The sequence below is a fragment of the Phodopus roborovskii genome, unplaced genomic scaffold, assembly GCF_943737965.1.
Source record: "Phodopus roborovskii unplaced genomic scaffold, PHOROB, whole genome shotgun sequence".
NCBI lineage: Eukaryota > Metazoa > Chordata > Mammalia > Rodentia > Cricetidae > Phodopus > Phodopus roborovskii.
Window position 1 is genome coordinate 9,970,678 of NW_026126482.1, and position 20,190 is coordinate 9,990,867.

At 49.4% G+C, this 20,190-nt stretch overlaps 1 protein-coding gene across 1 annotated transcript in view; it reads left to right on the forward strand.

The window, feature by feature from the left end:
- The window catches only part of Ror2 (receptor tyrosine kinase like orphan receptor 2), a 168,498-nt gene that overhangs the window by 64,347 nt on the left and 83,961 nt on the right, over positions 1 to 20,190 (forward strand). The window lies entirely within an intron of this gene.

Sequence of the window (20,190 nt, forward strand, 5' to 3'; positions counted from 1 at the left end):
CTTTGTCTTTTAAGTAAGCTGTCTGAAATGAGGGCAGCCTGGAGACATTCCATCCTCATCGCCGTCTTGGCAAGCCCCTAGGGATGTGGGGAATGGTTCACAGGACTTCTGCTTGGAGGGGGAAGCCAGACCCAAGACTGTCTTGGCAAGGTGGCTAGCTTGCCACAGACGTCTGATTCATGTGACGTTCACAGTCCAGGCCAAGTCCCCTTCACACACTTTGATCTATGGCAACGTTTTCCTGCAGTGTTTGGCAGGGGAATTTATGACATATAAGGCATAATTAGGAGCGTAGCTCTTAAGTACAGTACTAGACTTCCTGTCCCTCCTCTGTGTGCATTGACGCTGGCCCTATTCTCCTGTCCATCTCTAGAGGCCTGATGTTCATGGCTATGTTGCCAGCATCCTGGGGGGTGGGGGGAGCATTAGAGACTCATGGTGTGCTCATGGGCTGGGAGATGAAGCTACATGAAGAAGTTGCCCAGATGCCTCTTGTTTGTACTCCCGTGGTAAGTACCCTACCACCGAGCTACACCTCTAGTCTCCAGGGCCTTCTCTGCAAGAACCAGATGGCTAAAAGTCAGTCAGAACCACAAGGTTTCTTTTAGTTTATATGCTTTCAGGGCAAAGTGTCCCATAACCTAGATAAATACAAGCATGTAGCTGTGTGTTGTGTGTGTGGGGAGGCCCATTAATCTCATATGACCAGGGTGAGCACCTCATACTTTCAAGGGGACCTGGGTCCCGAAACTCTACTGCTGTGATTTGGATCAGGGATGTCTTCCCGTGTTGAAGGTTCCTAGCCTGTGCTGCTGTTGGGAAGTGATGGACACCTTTAAGCATTGGTTGTAGTGGGAGGAAGTTATATCATTGATGGTGTGTCCTAGAGGGGTATTATAACTCCAGACTCTTCTACTCCTTCTACTTCTGGCAACCATGAAGTGAAGAATTCTTTCATACCCCATGCTTTCCTAGGTAATGCCACAGCTCACCTCAGCTGAGGCTGAGGGTTAGGCGGAGAGGCGGTGGTCTGTGTGTGGTCTTCTGCCAAGGTACTGGAGCTCACAGTTGCTAATCTCCACCCACCCTCTCCTCATTCCCCTCATTGGCCACTTTGTTTCATTGTCTGCCCCCCCTCCAACATACATTATTTATTTACTTCTGGTTTTGTAGTTGTCTGGATTTGTTCTCCTTCGCTTCTGTTTCCAACATCTCTAAATTGGTCTTTTAAAAACAATGTTTTATTAGCATATACCAATTAAACACAATAATGGGTTTCATTATGTTTCACACATATGCATACCATATTTTGATGACATTCAATGTCCATTACTCTCTCTTGTTCCTCTTTAATTACCATGGATCCCCTTTCTACTTTAAGGTCCTGTGTGAGTGAGTGTGTGTCTGTCTGTCTGTCTGAAGGGTGGGAGGGCACAGGATAGGATTCATTAGAGTTGCTTACAGTAATATGGGTGAGGGGTTTCCCACAGTAGCAGGGGCATCTTGTCTGTGGTTATTGTAGAAAATGTCTTTCCCTCCTCTAGCAATTGGAAACTGCCTATAGATCCAGAGGGATGGGTGGGGTCTTGTGAGCCCCTCTCCCCCATTTCCACAGAGGGTCTTCCTCTATACCCCAGGCTAGCCATGAACTCCTAATCCTCCTGCCTCCTCCTCGTCCATGCCGGGATTGTAGATTTTATCCTGCATACCTGTTTCTAGTCATTCCTGAGACACCTAGCTTTCTTACTTTGTCCTTGGTTCTGGGCTTAAAGCTAAAACCTCACTCATTCTGGGCAAGCACTCTGCCACTGGCCTTCCAATTACTGCTATTTCTCTGCTTCAGTGTAACATTTCACATACCATTCAATTTACTGTTTAAAATACACACTGAGTTGTGCCATAACTACAGGCAATTTTTAGATCATTTCCCTGACCCCCACAGAGATACTCCATGCCCATTAGCCATCATCCACTGTTCCTCATCCTCCCTCCCTCCCTCCCTCCCTCCCTCCCTCCCCAATCCTCCCCTTCCTTCTTCTTTCCCATTCTTTCTCATTCCTTCCTTCCTTCCTTTTCCTCTTCCCACTTCTCATGTATGTATGTATGTGCATGTGTGTATGCATGTTTAAGTGTGCCTGTGTGGATGTGCACAAGTGGAGGCCAGAGGGTCAGCCTCAGTTAAACTCTTCTTACTCTCAGCCATTTTTAATAGAATCATCTGTTTTCATTTTGTTTCCTGTTGCTGTGATAAACCGCCGGACAAAAGCAACTTTTGAGAGAAAGGGTTTGTTTTGGCTCGCAGTTCAAGACGCAGTCCTTCACAGGACCATTACACTCACAGTCTAGAACAGAGAGCCGTGGGTTAGTGCATGGATGCTTGTGTTCAGCTTGCCTCCTCTATTCTCAGCACATTCCAGGACAAACCCAGGGAACAGTGCCACCCACTTTTAGGCTGCGTCTTCCCACCTTAACACAGTCAAGACAGTCCCCACAGACATGTCCTAAGGCCATCTAATCTGGACAGTCCCCTTCCCAGGTGATTCTGTATTGTCTCAAGTTGACAGCTAAAACTAACCCTTACTAGGTGGGGAGTGATATTAGTAGTCCAGAATTATGCTTCATGGGTGGCTACCAGCATCGCTCCTCTTTGTGAGTGACTCTTGAGCACTTTCGCATTATGGGAGGAAGACATTACCACTTAGATCTTTGTGCTGTATTTGACCAAGTTGTCTGAAACACCAGAAATTCACTTCTGGCCCTTTTGGAGTCTGCGAGCTTAGGTACTGTCAGTAAGGGGTAAGGCCAGGCCCGCCTTTTCTGTGTTGTTATAGTACAGAAAGCAGCAGACTCTCCACTTAGTTTTTCAGTTAATCCCATGCCAGGGCCCCACCCATGTGGCTTCGGGGCCGGCCTGATCGATCCCCATGCTACACCTTTAAATACCATTATGGTTGTTAGAGAGACAACATGAATTTAGAAGAAATGCAAACACAGTCTATTGAAGTATGCTCTCTGTCTCTGTGTGTGTGTGAGAGAGAGGGGGGAGGGAGAGAGGGGGAGAATACACTTACGCAAGTGCTTGTCCATCTGTGTGGAAGCCAGAGGACACGCCCCCGCCCCTCCCCTGTGCCCCAGTGTGTGTTTCACTGACCTGGAACCTTCCTAAGCAGGGACTGATTGCAATGAGCCCCAGGGCCCTGCCTTTCTCTACCTTCCCAGTGCTGGAATTGCAAACAGATGCCGCCACAAAAACCACACCTGTTTTGTTTTGTTTCGTTTTTAATGAGGGTTTCTGGGGCTTCAACTGGGGTCTGCTGACCAAGCCATCGCCCCTCTGTACATTCTGTCACCTGTCTGTTCCCAAATAGAGGGATTTTTTTTCTTATTGTCCCCACTCCCGGGTTTCAGCGAGTGTCTTTTTCAGCGAGTGTCGTCTTTTCCTGTGTCTAGAGGGCAGGGACAGCTCTGGTCCTGGCTTTTTTCACATTCAGGAGTCAACCAAGGGTTGCAGAAGGCTCCCAGGACAAGACCAAGTTTCCCCACCCCGAAGCTTCCCTACTATGTGAGGAGATAAGCTCTCGAGAGTGACAGCCTCCCTGAGCCGGTCAGCATCTCTTTTTCTGCCAATCTAGAAGCCAAGCCCTCAGGGCTGCCCTGTTTTTTGTTTTTGTTTTTTCCCCATTGGAGTCTCTGATCGCCTCCGCGGGGCTGTACCTATTTCTAGAATGACCCCATGGACCTTTGCGGCTCAGTACACTGGCCTTGCAGCCTCCGTATGTTCTTGTGCACCACAGGCTGTGCTTGAGGGAGGCCTCATGATTTTCCTGATACTGATCTCTTCAGACTGAGATGTACCCCCTTAAGTGACTCCAACACCCATCCATTCCCATCCACTGGACAGAAAGGCTTCTCAAGATCTTCCGTCTAGAATCCACTACTCCAGAAAACGCTCCAGCCTTCCAAGTGTGTGTAGGAGACAGACCTTCAAATACTCCTGAACTGAGACCCTGCCCAGACCCTTTGCAATGGTGTCACTCTCTACAGGGACCTCCCAAGTTCCCCCAGATGACCGTCATGCTCCTCTGGATTGGGGCTGCTTGGCTTCCTTCTCAGAGGCCACTCACTGGGTGGGAGGACTTTCTTGCTTACCTGGAGCCCTGTGTGACACCTGGATTGTGTGTACTGCTTAGGTGTGTATGTTGCGAGGTGGGGAGGGTACCCCTCGGCTCTGATTCCTGACCCTGTGCCCTGCTGGACTGAGCCCTCCTGTGTAACCCTTCCTCATCTGGAAGCATTGTGAGTTGGGCCACATCTGTAATGAGAATTCCTTGTGGCATATGGAAACCCCTAGAACTAAGTGTTCTTTGTGTGAGTGAGTGTGATCTTTCTCTCTTGTTCTCAGTCAGGACTGCTTCTGTGTCTGGGAGCCGTGCATTCTTAGGTATAGTAGATCCTTGATGTTAGCCTGGGTGGTATCTTCAGTCTAGAACCCAGGCTAGTCCCTTCCCAGTCTCCACCAGAGAGTATTGATTCTGTAGGCGATGAGTAGGGCTGAGACTCTGCCCCTCCAGAGACCTTTCAGGGGCTGCAGCTGTGGTGGCTGCTGGCCATTAAGTGCCTGGAGAGCCACTGCCATGTGTTCTTATAAGCACGGCACATGCCTGTATATTGATGTTGCATGCATTCCCGTGAATGCACGTGTACTTTGTGCATGTATGCCTGCAGTTGTAAGTCACCAAATGTCAGCACCTCTCCCGGTTAGTTCTCAGTGTGAGACAAGGAGCTCAGCTTGGTGGCTGCAGGAACTCAGGTCTTATCCTTGGGTCCTGCAGGTGAACTATGGTCTTTGTTCTCAGGGGCCTCGATCAAGAAAGCAGGTTGTGCCTGGCCTTCATTTCTTCTTCCCAGGGTAGGATCGGGACCAGATTCTGGGTGGGAACCAGCCTGCATTTTTATTTGTTGGGCTGGGAGGCCTCACTCACGCAGGCTCCCTCTGAAATCCAGAGGAGGATCTGTGTTCCCTCCCCCTCTCCATCACGTTTACCCCCTTATTTTCTCCTGCTCATTTCAACAGGATTTATGCTTGATTAAGTTACCCTCTTTTATCATAATTAAAGAAAAATGCGGCGGGAGAGTAGTGGGGACTCTGTCAATGAAAACCAGATTGTTGAACCTGCAGGGAAACAAGGGCCGGCCTGTTGCTCCCAACCCCGCCCCAGGAGCCTCCTCCGCTGGGCACAGACAGGAGGCAACCTCAGCTCTCAAAGGGGAAGTCTTTTTTCCCTGCCTGCCTTCTCAGAAGGTGGCAGAGACAGTGGCACCGCCCAGGCATGTCATCCTTGGCGTGCATCCTCCTGGGAGCTGGCCAGGGTCACCCGCTCCTCCGGAATGACTGCAAGCCTCAGTTTGTGAAGACGCTTTCCTAGGAAAGTTGCCTGGATGTTTTCTAGAAGTGTGGTGGGAATTGGTTTGGCTCTTTGCTCTGTGCACAGGTCACCAGCCGCATAAAGGCAAAGCTTCGTGAAACTCCAGTGGCTGCTCTGGTGGTCAGAATGCAATGGCAAGGTTGGCTGTGGGGTGGTCTCTGTGCTGAAGGGAAGATGGTCTTGCTGTTGCTCCTGACATCGTTTTCTTACTCAGGAAACTGAGGTTCTTAGTCTCAGTAAGAAACCAATTTAAAACATGGACTCCAAAGGGAGAGGAAGGACAGTCTGAGCACAGTATGAGGGAAAAGCAACTGCTTGGGAGGAGGGCGATGGAACAAAAGCCATCACCTTTTAAGTTAGGCACCGAGGCCGGGAAACAAAGAAAGCCCAGTATGGTAGTATGTTGTGGAAAACAAGCTTAGGCTTTGGGGGAGAGAGAGAGAGAGAGAGCCTGAGATGAGAGGGTACCTGGTTTCAGGCTCTCCTACATGTCCCAGGGTGAAAGGGTTATACCATGGACATGGACGAATGGTTAGAAACATAAATAGAGACAGTTCATTAAGAAAGAGACATGGCTCAGTGGTTAAGAGCAAATCTTGATCATCTTTCAGAGCTCGCAATTACTATTTCCAACACCCACATCAGGTGACTCACAACCACCTGTAACTCCAGCTCCAGAGAAACCTGATAGCCCCTGCAACTGCTCTTACATACCCTCAGACAGACACATGCACATACTCAGAGACAGACACATGCGTGCGTGCACGTACACACACACGTACACACACTCAGAGACAGGCAATGCTCTCACACACATAGACACATGTATACACCTACAGGTAGACACATGCACACACCCACACACAGAAACATGTACACACCCATACACAGACACATGTACACACACAGACACATGCTCACACCCACACACAGACACGTGCACACACCCAAACAGACACATGCTCACACACAGATACATGTATACACCCACAAACACATGCACATACCCACACACAGACACATGGACACACCCACACACACACACACCCACAGACACATGCACACACACAGCCACATGCACACACCCACACACACAGACATACACACACAGGGCATGGTGGCTACAGGCTGAAACATCAAGATTAACACACGAAAGAAACCAGCTGGAGTTCTCTTGTGTCTGCTCCCATTGCATAAGGTCTTGTGCATCTGATGCTAGCCTTATACTCAAGTGTAGCCAGAGGATGACTTTGGTCCAATCCTCCTGCCTCTACCTTCCAAACACTGGCTTTTCAGGCTGGGTTTATATAGTGCTGAATATTGATCCCAGGGCCTTGTGCATGCTGGGCAATCACTCTACCAACCGAGCTACAGCCCAGCATGGGGTTCTGTTGGTGACTGGGACCCTCACCGAATGCGAGTGTAGCTGTCTGTTTAGAGGTAGAGTCTCAGACCAGGGCATCGTATCAGTGCTCTATGGCTGCCATAGTAAAAGCCTCGTGCAGGACGGCTTAGGCAACACAGATTTCAGGGCTCTGGAGGCAGAAGCTCAGACGTGAGCAGGGTTGGTTTCTGCAGAGGCCTCTCTCTCGGATGCCTCCTACCCTGTGTCCTCACATGCTCTCGCCTTCCCTCTTGCCCTCTCTCTGTTCCTCCCTCCCTGTTTGGTATGGAGGCAGGGTTCCTGCTATGTAGCCCAGGCTTTCCTCAGAATGACCTGTTCCAATTCTCCCTCAGCTGCCTACATGCTTGGATTGGAGATATGTACTAGGAGGCCATGCTGAGAGGTGTGTGTGTGTGTGTGTGTGTGTGTGTGTGTGTGTGTGTGCGCGCGCGCGTGCATGCGCGCGTATGCGCACACGCTGGGATTAAAGGCATGTGCCACCGCCGCTGGGCCTTACTTTGTTTTTTAAGTCCTATTTTGGTATGGTTGGAGAAATTCCTCAAAATTTACAGCACTTACTGCACGATTATGAGGATCAGAGTTCGTATCCCAGTGTCCGCATGATATGAGCTGGGAGTTCCACACATGCCTACAATGCTAATTGAGCACATGGAAACAGAAGGGTCACTGGGGCTTGCTGGCTTCCAGCCAGTCCTAGGGAGAGACTCTGCCAAGAATAAATAGGTGAAGGTGGAGGGAAGATGATTGGGTCCCTCCGCTGAGCTCTCCTAGCCCACAGGTGCATAACCCCCATGTACAATGTGAACGGACAGGAGAAATCTTAGAGCAAAGATAGAATGCCATTCCTTTAATAAAGAAGTGCTATTTTGTTACCACATTTGGTGCTAGTTACAACCTAGGGCCTTGTACATGCCTGTCACTCACTCTGCCATTGAGCTTCACCCCCAGGCCTAGGTGTGCGTTTTTGGAATGATGAGATGACATTGGATAAGCCTGTTCAGCCTCTCTGTGCACAGAATCTGAAGATGTCATTGCAACTGTAGGGCCTGTTTGGGAGCCTATGACTTGTCTGGGGTCACATGAGTGTCAGCTATCTATCTATCTATTGTCTATCTTTCTATCTATCATCTATTTATCTCTATCATCTCTCTACCTATCTCTATATCTATCAATCATCTATCTATCTATCTATCTGTGTATCAATCTATCTGTCTTTCTTTGTTTTTTCGAGTCAGGATTTCTCTGTGTAACTGTGGTTGTCCTGGAACTCAGAGATTCCCTGCCTCTGCCTCCTGAATGCTGGGTTTAGAGGTATGTGCCACCACCACCCAGCTCATAAGTGTCATTTTTACATACCTGTGATAAATTATGAGGAACAGGTCATGGAAGGAGTCCAGCTAACAGCTGAAACAAAGCCAGGCAGATGCCTTGGAGTGACCTTGGCAGACACTGCAGTGACTGTGGCAACACAGCAGTGACTTCAGCCAGTGATTTGAAGGTGGTTGGGTTACCTGGCAAGAAAACTGTTACTGTTAAGCATCAACACACACCTAATGCAGCTTCAGTTTGAAGCCCAGGCGTTAGTAGACACATTTTTTGTGATCTTCTTGGAACCACTAAAGCACACCTTGAAGATTTGGTCCTCCAAGGAGGCCAGCTAGGCTAATATTCAGTGACTTCTCTCATCGCCTTCAAATGACATTAAGACTACTCATTGAAGGACCAGATGCTCTGTTTGAGGGGCACACAGAGGGACTTAGGCAGAACTGACCCTCGGGATCACCAGCCCCGTGTGAAGAGTCCTGCCTTTAGTTTTTAAAGACCCTCCAGGCAGATTTCCACAGTGCCTGTACTAGTCTGGATTCCCACTGGTAGAGTAAAAAGTTCCTTTCCTCTACATCCTCATGAGCATTGCTGTTCACCTGTCTTTGTGATGGTTCTGTCCTGGCTGGGGCTAGGGTGAAGTGGAACTCCAAAGTTGTGTGTGTGTGTGTGGGGGGGGGTGTTTGTGTATATGATCCTGGAAGCTGGCCAATTCCACTGGACTGACTAGCCAGCAAGCCCCAGGAGTCCTCTGCCTCTTCCTGTGCCCCCAGCCCTGGGGCTACAAACGGGCTACAAATGTGAGTGCTGGCTATTGAACTCATGTCCTCATGCTTGCCCAGCTGCTCTTGACTTCTCCCCAGTCCCCAGTACACTTCTGGTTTGCATTTTCTTGAAGCTAGTGAAGTTGAGCATCTTTGTGATAGTATGAAAAAGCCAGAGAGATGGCTCAGAGCGTAAAAGCGCTTGCCATACAAACATGATAATTCAAGTTAGATCCCAGAACCCACACACAGGTTGGAGAGAGCTGCCTCCATAAAGTAAGTTGTCCTCTCTCTTCCACAGGGAAGCTGTGGCTGTGTGAGGTGCGTGCATGTGTGCATAGGGCGTGTGCAAGCACAGACACACACACACGCACGCACGCATGCACGCACGCACGTTTATGAAAACCTAAAAAGGAGCCCATATTTTCTTGGAAAACGGTATTTCGTGGGAGTAGTAATTGTTTTAGGTCTTTAAACACAATACTGTGCAATGTTTATTTCCTTCATGCACTTTGTATATTATAAAATGTCCCAAGCAGAAACAGCACGGTGTATCGACCCACGCCTCATATCCACTTGTTTATTTAGAAAACAAAACAAAACTTTACTAGTGTCGTTGAAAGTGAATGGCAGGGCACAGAGTCTGTTGTGTCCATATCTGTAGTGTAAGCCCTCCTATACAGAAAAGAAGTAGTTTAGGTACAGACTCCACCCATTCTACCCTTCAATCTCAGTCTTGACTTTCATGGGGTTCCCGGGAAGAGAGTTCTCTGCTGGCTTGTTGAGCTGAGTGTTATCTGTACTTGATGGTTTGGAATTACCCGGCACACAGGCCATTAGAAATAGAGATCAAGAAATAAGATCAAACCAAGGCGTTTCCTCCTTTCCATCCTCCATAAAACACATCCGCCCCTTCGGTGTGAGAAGACTCAACTATCATTAGACTCCTGCCCCAGGTGATAAACCTCTTCCAGTCTCTGCTTGCTCTGAAGTATCCCATAATATAAATAACTTTTCCTGCAGCAGGCTCATCTGTTTTCCATTTCGAGGTGGTTGTGACCACATGGGGGAGGGGGAGGGGTGCAGGCTAGGGGCTGCTGGCTGGTCTGAGAGTTCTGGAGAGCTGGCTCCTGCACTGCTGTGCCCTGGACAGGGAGTCTAGTGGGTGTTGCTTTCAAGATCAAAGACACACTCAAGCCCAGCCCAGCACAGGAACTTGAACTCCAGGGAATGGCTAGTTGGGTGGCAAGGGAGACCCGAAGGAAGGAAGCCTTTCTGTCTGCAGCACCCTGGCAAGGAGGAATAGGGTCCCAGGCCAGTGCTGGGTGGGCGTTCTCAGCCCCCACTTCCTGCCCCAGTCCATGGCATGCTCCATCTGGAAATGAGAAAAACAGCCCTGGAAAGTCCTGCCATGAGGCAGGGTGGTTGGGGCCTGGCGGTTCAGCTTGGCCTTGTGGAACAGACGACCCCAACAGTCTCCCTGTACCATCCAGTCTGGAAAACGAGGAGCGGGGGTTGGTGTGGGAGACCCATGGGCCACCTTGCCAGCCCTAAGACATCGGGCATTCTGCTGGTAGGTGGCCAGCTCCTTAGTAGTCACCATTCTCCTGGCTCCCAGCAGTTTGCAGAACTGGCCACTACCAACACTTGTACTCTCTCTATTGTAGTGTGTACTGAGAATGTCGTGCCCACTCAAACCCTGAACCTCCCTGGATTAGCTTCTGTCTTCCCCGCTACCCCCACCACATCTCCAGGCATGCATCATCTTCCACTCAGTGTTTTCCGCTCTTCTCGGTAGTCCTCTGCACTGTGTCCTGTGTTACCCTGGTATCTACAGGGGGACTTGACTCAGCACATCTTTCTGACCTGCACAGTTAATTTCCGGAAGTGCAGATGTCGCAGAAGTCCTGGATATTTGGATGTCATATCCCTTAGGGGACATTTGGGCCTTCGGGGGGAAAGACATCCTTTAGTCCACTGGCTTTCCAGATGATGATCAGGTCCGCAGCAGCAGAGGTGTTGTGGGAGGGACCACGGGGACAGACAAGTCTAGAAACCCCCCGGCCTTTTGTCCCTGGCGTTTTAGGGATAAGTCTTCACCTGAGACATCTTAGGAAACCTTCGCTTCTCCACTGAGCCTGCCTTTGCCATCCTGGGTGGCCATATAAGAGCCAGACTAAGCAGCTGAAGAACACACACATGCTCCTTGCTCACAGTCTAGAAGTTGCAATGCAGGTGCCAGCTGGCTTGGTTTCTTTTGGGGGCACTCATCCTGCTTTGTCGACTGAAGACTGAAGCTGTCTTGACACATCCTCACTGGAGGGAGAGAGGTAAGCTCAGTGCTTATTCCCCTCGTCAGAAGGGCAAGAGGCCTGGGGTTAGACCCTTTCCCTTAAGTCTTGCAGTTGCCATCGTCATACAGTCTCATCAGAAGTAGCCACAGTGAGGTATGGGCGTCATTTTATTTTAGGGAACACAACTGTAGACATAGTCAAACTGTTAAAGCTACTGTATGGTACGTTGTGGTGTGTGTGGGTGTGTGTGTGGGGGTGTGTGTGTAGAGAGAGAGCGAGAGAGAGTGGGGGAGAGACCAGAAGACAGTCATCACTCAGGTCCTGTCCTACAAGTTACTTTTTGAGATAGGGTTTCTCATTGGCCTGGAACTCAATAAGTAGGTTGTGTTTCTCAGCAAGCCCCAAAGATTCTGCCATGCCCACCTTCCCGGTACTGGAGTTATAAGCACGTGTTACCATGTCTGGCTTAACTTTCTTTGTCAGGGATCCTGGGAGTTTGAAAGCAGGCAGGTCTTTATGCTTACACCTGAGCTATCACCTAGCCAACATTCTTAGTTTTTCTTTTTGTTTTTCTCTATGCTGGGCATAGAACCCAGGGCCTTAGGCACGCCAGCAAGCGTTCTACCACTGAGCAACCACAACCGCAGACTGGCACTCCCAGCCTTAAGATGAGGAGAATGAGGCTTAATTCCTCACGGGGATTCAGGCGGAAAACAGCAGCTCTCTCTGGGGGACTGTGTCCCCCACCACACAGATGACTCTAACAGCCCACCCAGTCAGCATCCCCAGAGGGTGGTGTCCTTTGCTCCAGCCATCCCCATCCCCTGCCCAGGCAACTCCCTGTGACGTTTTTCTTCTCTGGGTTGCCCTCTGGGGATTGTGACTGTGGCTGCGTTAGTGTGTAGTATGTAGAATTTATTGCCATGTACCCTTAAGTGTGCAAACATCACTAAGCCCCTTTCTTGATAGAAGATGGTCGTACGGTGGGCGTGAGCTCGCTCGCTGCCAGAAGGCAGCCAACTGGAGACCTTTGGGGTCTCGCTTCATTCTTGTGTGTTAAATAGAGCAAGTCAGTGGGTGAGAGTTGCTTGCTGATGGCTTGCTGCGGCACATACATCCCTGAAATACCTGTGGTCTGGGGTTAACCCTGCAGGATGACCTGGCAGTCTAGGATTTGGGATAAAGCATGGCTTTGCATCCCTGACTGAGAGCCTCTAGAAGGTACATTCAGTCAGGGTCGGCCCCCGCCTCCGACAGTCTCTAGCCTTGCTTTTTTTTTTTTTTTTTTTTTTTAAATTAGATTCATAATTTTGGACTGTGTCATGCATGTATTTTGCTTTATTTAGCAACATTTTGCAAACCATGAAATGTCGGCTTTAAATTAGGACAGATGTGAAGAGACTGAGCAAGGATCACATCTTTGTTGCCTCCCAGCTCTTCCCATAAGAACAGGCAGAAGCCACAGGCGACCCCCTCCTCCGAATACAGCCTTCTGCCTCGAAAACTCACCTGGCTTCTGCCTTTTTTTCTCCAACCTGAAAACCTGTGAAGGTCCTAGAAGCAGACCACAGCATCTTATCAGGCTTGCAGTTATCAGGCCCAGTTAGGGCCTGCTGGGATTCCCATGGGGATAGCTAAACAAGATAGGCTTGTCTGCTCATTTTGGACTGAGAAGGCCAGGAGATACTAGACAGTCGGGGCCTCCTCTTTTCCTGTGAGTTACAGGCACGGAGGGACCTGTTGTGCTGAAGATAGTCCAAAGGTCTGCAAGAAAACAGCTCATTTGACAGCCGTTGGCAGTAAGCACACGGCGAGGCACCAGTTCCCCTGTCTGGGGGAGGGAGTACCCAAGGCCCACCTTGAGTGGCCTGGAGGAGGTCCCCTCAAAAACCAGCAAACAGGGTTTCTTTGTGCTCTGAGCTCCCAGGACAAATGAACTGGAGCTGGTAGCTAGCAGACTTGCCACCAGGCAGCGGTTTAAATCAAAATAATCACTTTAAGAAACAGTAGGGAACCTAGCTGGAGAACCATTTCCTCTGGCCCGAAACACTAAAACACGACCTGATTTATGCTGTTGGCCGGGGCAGCCTGTTGAAACATGGAACTCAGAGTTATGACGGCCCCTCCCCTCCGCCTGTCCACCCGTTGCTGGATGAAAAGGGCTTAAAGAAGGGAAGCTTGTGGAAGGCCTCCAGGGCCGGAGAGTGGCTGTTGAAAGGCCCCGGTCTGCAGGGAAGTGGCGGCTGGGGCAAGTTGTGCAGACCGGCTGGCCATGTAGCCTGGCTCTGAAGCAGCTGGAACTACCGTCTGCATCGGTTGGGGTTTGAACTGAGATGGTTTTGCCTGCGCTTGTATGTGTGAGTGTGTGTGGAAGCCAGAAAGCAAATATGCCGTGTCATCCTTGTGTTTTGAGGCAGAGCCTTTTCTCACTTTTTGGGGGTGAGGCGGGCGTGGGTTCTAGGGCTTAGGTTCAAGCCCTCCTGCTTGTGCTGTGAGCACTTCATCAGCTGAGCCATCTTCTTGATTGAGATCATCAGAAATACTGTGCTATCTGCCTCTGACCCTCAGAGTCTGCGTGGCATAGCTTTGGGACTGCCCCTCCTCTGAGAGACATACATGTGGTCCATGCATGCCGAGTGGCATGCGCAGGGCCTTACATTCAGCGTTTGCTGGCAGCTTTCTCCCCTGGGGGACTTCCTTCCTAGGAATCGGGTGAGTTTGGGACTGGCATTTGCTGCAGCTAGGTGACGCAAATAGAAAAGAGCGAGACCCGCCCACCCCCTCCCCTTATGCTGTGCCCCTGTCCTTGGTCCAGGGTATCCCTTCTCTTTTCCCTTGTTGAGATCTATTCTCCTCCGTAGTCTTCAGCCTCTGGAATAGAATGACGTCTGTGGTGCCTGTTTCCAGGCATCGAAAGCAGTGGGATGAAGGAGCGGGGTGGCCATGATGGACGCAGACAGATGACATTGATTCTTCACGCCCTGCAGGGTCCCCACGGTGACTTGTTACCTGTGGACTTTGACGTGTGTGTTATCGAGACGTGACTGAATGGCACACATTAACTACCATGACGGCTTCTATGTGGTTCTGGGGAGAAACCCAAGACTTCGTGCATTCTAGTCAAGCACTCGGGCTAACTGTGCCACATCCCTACCCCAAGTCCTATTCTTTACAGAATGTCATTAGAAGTAATCCAATGACTACATTTTAAATCTTATCACTTCATATAAACCAGTGCAACTTTAGAATTATTTTAACTATTAGTGTTTTCCTTAAAAAATAGCTTTAAAAACTTTTTTGAATATGTATTTCATGGCTACTGGTGCTTTGCATGTTTGTCTATACCACATGCATGCAGTACCTGTGGAGGTCAGAAGAGGGCATCAGATCCCCTGGGCCTGGAGGTGAAGGCATCCATGAGCCATTGTGGGTGCTGGGAATTGACCCGAGGTCTTCTGGAAGTGCTCTTAACTGCTGGGCCATCTCTCCAACTCCCCAAACTTAGTACAGTTTAAAAGGTTGTGTCTTCACCAGCTTCAGGTCTGTCTGTGTGTCCCGACGACTGCTGTGCATGTGACTGTAGGGGCTGTCAGTGAGTATTCAAGACTATGCTATATTCTGCAACCTAGGGAGTCTATCAACACCTGCCTCGTGGAAGGGCATTTAAAGTGCTGATGTGGCAAAAATAGAAACACAAAGCCTTTCCTGGGGGTGGGAGGGGGTCTTTGGAAAGTAAATCAGGAGCCTTGGTAAAGTTCCAGAAAATGTCTTCTGTGTGGACAGGAAGAGAGTTAGTTGGCTGTTGCGATAGTTAGCTGATGTCCTCGGGACGTGCCTGTGGGGCCTCAGGTCACCTGTGCTGATCTGCCTGCCTTGCACTGAAGGACAAAGGGAACTAGACTTCCAGTTGATGGCAAGCGGCATGGGGACAGATGAACTGGACTGGCATCTTGGTCCCTGACCCACCTGTGTTCAGGTGAGGCTGGACCAGGCAACTCCCACCTCAGCCCTGACTTGCCTGTGGGCACACACCGCTTGCTGCTATTGTGTTTGTAACTTTGATATTCCAGACTTGTCTGTAACACGTGGGCACGGGTTTTCTTTGCCAATCCTCACAGCCTGTTGCTACAAAAGAAGCATATGTGCAATGCATGCTTTGCGAAGGTGGCAGAAGCAGAGGTGTAACCCCTACACAGCTGCACCTCTCAGGTCTGGGCTTAGAACTGTGTTCCGGCATCTCACTTAGCCAGGCGTGCGGCACTCTGAGGAAAAGTTGAGAAAAGACCCGTTGGTTCCAATTGTGACTTCCTGGATGGCCTTTCTCGACTTCTCACTGTGTGTGTAGCCAATACTGTCTGCCTGCCAAGAGTAGAGGACAGGTGCCAGCGGAGGGCCAGGGGGTGAGCTGGCTGCTGGCTGGGCTCCCCAGACCTTGAGGCCCCCATCCAGGACTTTCCGGGAGATTCCCTGCCTGAGGAGGGAGCAGAGTGAGCTCACGGTTGGAAGGGAAACCCCAGACACTGAGTGGCCGTTAGTGAATAGGGAACTCCTGGAAACAAGCTGGAGTGGCAGCATGTGCAGCAAGTGTCTGTCATGGATCTGCCTCCTGTGGATTGGGACCTTACTGGGCTACAGAACTCTGGCTTTCCTCATCCATAAAAGTAGAGGGCTAAGTGCGAGGAGGGTGCGATAATGCAACCTTGGGTCCTTGTGGCATTTTAATGAGGTCACATGCGATAACCCCGAGCAGCTGGTTGCTTTTGTTCTAATTACTCACATCCTCCCTGATGCATTTAAGCCACCCATGCAAGAACCATTATTTTATTACCCTGCACCTGCCCCCATGTCTGCCACCTGAGACAGCTGGACCCACGTGGTACTGTTAAGGAGACACACAGAGCCTTGGGGCCTGATGTCTTCAGTGGGGGGGGGGTTGCTTTATTGTGCTGCTGAGCACCAGGAAGGCAGAGCAGGAAGCCCCATTGCAGAGTTCATGGATGTCATGGATCAGCATGGTGGTGCAGGCCAGCCCACCAGACATGTCTGCAAGGAATGTTAATAAAGAGAGACATGTCAGTGTTGCACACGACATTAAAGGTGGGCAAGAAAGACAAGGCTCTTCAAACATGCTAAGTGCCAAGTGGCCTTATGGCCTTGGCTGAGGAGTCTGGCTGACTCTGCCCCCAGCAGATAAATGACACTCCCTCGGACAGATGGCACCATACTCTTGATGCACACCATGGTGCTCACACCACAGACACATCACATATTACCATGCTTACAGACACAGCATGTACCCCGTACTCTCAGATACATGTTATCACACTCCAGTTGACAGACCACACCCATCCACAGACATCTCTCTCTCTCTCTCTCTCTCTCACACACACACACACACTGCCATACTCATATCTGCAAGCATACTATGTGTCATGCTTATATAAACTACCACGCTCTCACTGTACACACTACATTCACCCACAGACATGCCACACTCACATAGATACACCCACAGATACTCACACCCACAGATACACCACACACGGTCATATTCACAGTCACAGCACACACGTGAGCTACACTCACCTATAGACATGCCATAGGACTCACACTCAAACACTATAGAAACATCTGCACTCCACACCACAAACCATGTGTGCTTGCTGCACATACCATACATGGAATATAATCTGTACACTATATACATTCATACAACATTTGCTTTATACACATATGACACACTTATACACACCATGCACTCTCACACACCACACATACTTACAGAAACTAGTCACATGTACATACCTTACCATACTGACATACTACACAGACCCATATGGACAGCACAAACGCCATGCACATGTGACATACATACACATCTGAACAACACACACTACAGATAAACATTCACACCATGTACAGCACACTGCATATTCAGGATATACACAGGCATGTGCGCGTGCACATGAGTATGCGCGCGCACGCACGCACACATACACACACAGGAATGGGTATTGCCAGATTTTGTGGGGCTCTTTTGATAAGGAAAAATAAATAAAGCCACGTGTCACACCGTACTCTACTGTGCCTCGTTAGCAAAGCAGGACCCTCTGAGCCATCTAAGACATAAGCAGTTAATCTTCATAGACCTCTGTCACACATCTGTCTTTGTCGTTGCCTGGCCACGACTCCATCCATCACTGGGTTATCAGCCGCCTCTGCCTTGCTGCCCTGTGGCAGGAAGCACCCAGACCCCAAATCTTTATATGGGACATGCCTTGTGGTTGTTCACAGTAGTGTTGCCATGACTTCTTTGCTCAGGATTCATACATGAGGGTTTTTCCTTTCCAACAAACTGAAGTTTGTCCAATTTTCCCTTAGAGTCTAAAGAGCAACATTGTTGCTCTTTGCTCTTGTTAACTGCTTCTGCATACTGGAAAATGATTCTTTTCTGTTTTCCTTATTTAAACCTTGCTTGGGAAGTGCTTGCTTGTATGAACACTGATCTCACAGACACTGACATTTAAACAGTTAGAGGTAGAAACATCACGTGTATTTGTTCCTTTAGCCCCCACCCCTCACCCCCACCCCGCAGTGGGGTCTCTGCTTGGCAGTGTACCCTGATGGGTGTGCTGGGGTCTAGATCCTCTGGAGAAGACAGACCTTGTTTGGAGACATCACTTGCTGCCACTCCCTGAGCAGATACAGGGAATGAAGGATTTGGGATTTGGCTTAGGCCTGGGACGAGCCTTGCCCCAGCATGCCTGAGGCTCTGGCTTCATTTTGAGAGCTGTAAAATAAAACAATAAAGATTTTAAGTATAAAATAAAGGTTTTACACAGGAGGACCTCTGGGTTTGATGGCAGGCCTATCCCAGGCCTGTCTTGCACATACATGTCCTAAGGCCCAGGGGAGCTTTCCCAGATGGACCAGCAGCCATCAGGTGGGTGTGCAGGACTGAAACCTGAGGGTACCCAGCCAGGCTCACCTGTCCTGCCTCTGGGACGACCTTCAGGTCCACCCACATTCTTAAACTGCATGGTGGTTGGCGGCTCATTCTGTCCAGGAAGTTGCTTGGTCCAGTTTATCGCCACCGTCTAGCATAGGGCCTTCAGTAGCCCCTCTCTTCTTCCCCGAGGTGAGTGGTGTATTTCCGGGATCCAAAGTGGGAGTTGGAGACACGGGTATACGTCCAGGTTAAGGCGAACGGCAGTGATTTTAACTGCCTAATAAAGTATAAATCCCAAAATAAGCTCCTGGAGCAAGCAGTAAAATCTACATGTCAACATGCAAAAAACGAAACCAGTTTTGTGAGGAGAAAGGGAGCATGGGTAATTCTGCCCCCCAAATATGTATTTAAAGTGGCAGTTTGACAATGAAAACTGTAATTTGAGGGCTTTCCCCTTTTATGTGTTACAGTTGGAACATGTGAGCACGTGGCACTTTAACCGATGCCTCTCGTTTTACTTGGTTAAATATAAGTGTGGGGGAAATAAATGGAAGCTTCAATGGTGATTAAAATATATTTTACTCTGCGCAACTGGAATTTTTTTTCTCATTTTAAAACAGTTTTGAAATTTTGAAAACGAGACAAGTGGGAAATGAAAACAAAATTTTATGAGATAGTTTTGAGAATAATGGCTGACCCCTTAATTGATTGGCCCCTTCATCCAAACCCCTTAAAGGTCTCTTACTCTCCCTACTCCGTTAGTAAAACACAGACGTGGAGGCTGCTGTGCTGTAGAAGGCTTCCCTTCCCCTTCCCTCTGCAGCAGTTAGCTCTCGGCTTACGATGTCTCACGGTTTGTATTCTTATAACTTCTGGACCCCTTATAGCGGGTATGGTATGCGCTCATTGTATGGGTTTTGTTTTAAGACCACACTTAAAATTCTGTTTTATGTATCTGAGTGTTTTGCCTGCTCATATACCAGTGCGCTGGGTATGTGTCCAGTGCCCACAGAGGACATCAGGTGATCTGGAACTGGAGTCATGGATGGTTTATGAGCCACTTTGTGGGTGCTGGAAATGGAACCCGGGTCCTCCGGAAGAGAAAGTATGCTGAACTGCTGAGACATCTCTCCAGCCCTATATATATATATAATATTTAAAATACTCGAAGTTAATTTTAAAAGGATCATAAATTCTCATGACTCATAAATCAAATAGTCTTAAATCACTGGTGTTTTTTCTCTTGGATGCCACTGACCAAAGTTCCAGACAGAATCCCCTAACGCTGACTGCGCTGTGGGCGCTGACGCAGTATTGCAGATGGAGGAGTCTCTCTGGATGGTGACTGCCCCCTTGAAGCGTGCCCTCGTCTGACACCTGAGGCTGGTAGAGGTCCCTTTACCCTCTTGCCTGGTTAACAGGCTGGGGAAAGGGGACTTTCCAGGCAGAAAGTGGAGGCTGCTCGCCCCTGACAGTAGATCTGTGAACTGGCAAAGGCACTCTTCCCCCTCTGAGAAGCTCCGTGGACTGAAGATGAGGTGCAGGTGACAGGAAGCTGGGAGTCCTCTTCAGGCTCCGGCTAATGCTCATGGTATCTGTTCAGCTGCTTTCACAAATGTCCACACCCTGGCCCACATGCTGGGAGGTTCTTGAGCTTAGTGAGGGGTGGGGTGAGCTGAGGAGGAAGGGAGGGAGAGAGAATACAAGTGTCTGTCTATCTCTCTGTGTGTCTATGTGTCTCTCCGTGTGTGTGTGTCTGTGTCTGTATGTGTATCAGATGACAATCTTGGGTGATGTCCCCCAGGTTCCCTACCTTTCTCATTAAAAAATATACTTTTTTGACCAGGGTCTCAAACTGGCCTGGAGCTCCCCAAATAGGCTAGGCTGGCTCCGATGAGCCCCAAACAACTACCTGTCTTTGTCTTCCGAGTCCTGGGCTCACGGCACATGCCGCTCTCTGGGAGCTGTTTTATGTGGGCTCTGAGGATTGTACGCAGGTCCTCACACTGGAGAGCCAAGTGCTTTATGG